Genomic DNA, 2,119 nt, shown 5'->3' with positions numbered 1-2,119 from the left:
AATCTGTGATTTCCTGTTTGCTTGTATTGGCTTGGAGGGCATTGGTGATCAGTTAACACAGTAAGGGATAACTGTGAGTAGTAGAACATTACTGATTGCAACAGACACTTATTAAACTGAACTGACACTGAGATTAATAAATTTGCAGAATCAAACTTTTTTAGATTAGTTCTGTGGCTGTAACAGTTTGTATTTATTTTCTCTGCAATCAATGCTTTTCTCTGAACCTCCTCTGCCTGATTTGTAAAATCATCTAATCACTGATATTATACAAAATACAATATTGTATCTGACCAAAGAATTCACTTGACTATAAAAGCAGGAGGCAAGAGATAATTATCATGGAGTTTGTTTGTATTACATAACTCAGAAGAAACTAACATTCTATAAATTTGAACTCAATTGCGGCAAGAGAGAAGACAATCTATATTTGGAGTTCCATCCACATCAGTCTCTTTTTTTCACTGATGGAATGCACACTGCAGGAAACAGAATGTTACAGAGGGGGATGCATGCTGAACCAAATGACTTCACTGAAAATGTTTTTCCTGGGAATCACAATTCCTGAGGAAAAATGTTCCAGTATTCAGACTTAACATGGAACTAAGTTCAAAGTTCAGTCTTCTGAACTGGAAACTGTGGCTATATGCCTGGAAATACTTAACAAATAGTGGAGAAAGGCAATATAGATTCACTACCTCTTGATGGTATTAGGATTAGTGAAGTGTTTTGTGTTTTCTTCTTTCCCAAGTTCAAAAAAGGTATTTTTATATTAAATAATATTTTTCTCTTAAATAGCAATTATGTTTTATAGTATCAATGATAATTAAATTATAATTTATAGATTACAAAATATTAAGCCAGGCTGTGACAGAACTAGAAAAAAAAATAAACATCTTAGGTTAAACTATATTTTCAGTTGAGTGCAATAAATGTATGCATTTGTATTTTCTCCCTTCTGGATAGCTACAGAGTATGTCCAGTGCTTTGAAATGTACTTTAATTATGCTAGATAGAAACATTTTTAATTGTAAAGATGAGAAGAAGTATGTTTGTTTATGTTGGAAGTAAATGGTGTGAAGTGTAGTGCTTGTATAACATTTTACTTTTCCTTCTTTCTTACCTTCTTTTTGGTTGTTTCTTTTTGTGCTTTAAAATGCAGCATTTGGGAAATGCCTCACCTAATTTGTCTAAATAGGAGGCAAAGTCTATGCAAAAAGAGACAAGTCCAGAATAGACACTTACTCAAAAGAAGGAGCATGACTTCTAACCAACATAGTAGACTCTGACACTCAAGTGTTCTTTATCTGGGCTTCAAATTTCAAAAAGTCTCTGGAACTAGAAAAATTCCGGTTCCAGCAACCTCCCATTTTTGGGACAACATCAGGAGTGTTAAAGTTATCATCTAGAATGGCCTTCACAGTGGTGTGTCTGGGTCAGGCTTTAGTATCTATAGCCCTGTAGGTAAGAGAAGCAATTTCTTTAAGGAAACATTCCAAAATATAGTGCCTATTGTTCTAAGTCTTGTGACAAGCACCCTTCTCAGCAATTGTCTGCACTATCAAAATAATCAAAAGCTATTTACTGCTTATTTTAGCCAGATAATATTTCTCTAATTTTGCAGCCAACAACTGTTAAACTGATAAATAAAAACAGAATTTGGATTATTAGTATTAGTCATATTGTTTAAAATAATTTCAGTATTCTCTCTGAGGATAAAAATCCAGTTGAAGTGGTTGAAGAATAGAATGAAAATAAGTACAGGCAAATAGTTTGCTGACAAAGGAAAGAAGCATGGAGTACAAACTATAATGAGATCAAAGAAAATGACATTTGGTCTTTAACTATGGGAGAAATGAAGTTAGGGAAAATATTGACATAGAGAAAGGGAATTGCAGTTGTGAAGGTTTTCAATGGTGAAAAAAGACAAGGTGCAGAGCAAAAGTCATGTTGTTTGATTGTAGATTGAGTTGATTGTAGAAAGGCCAATCAGACATTCTTACCACAATTGAGAAAAGACAGAATGTACAGAAACAGGTTTAAATATACTAGTTTAAGTGATGATGGGAAATTAGGTAGCTTTCTTCTTATCTCACAAGAATTTATCAAAGCTGTGGGC

Source organism: Bison bison, unplaced genomic scaffold (genome assembly GCF_000754665.1).
Source record: "Bison bison bison isolate TAMUID 2011002044 unplaced genomic scaffold, Bison_UMD1.0 scf7180017864339, whole genome shotgun sequence".
Lineage (NCBI taxonomy): Eukaryota > Metazoa > Chordata > Mammalia > Artiodactyla > Bovidae > Bison > Bison bison.
Note: the sequence above shows the minus strand (reverse complement) of the source record.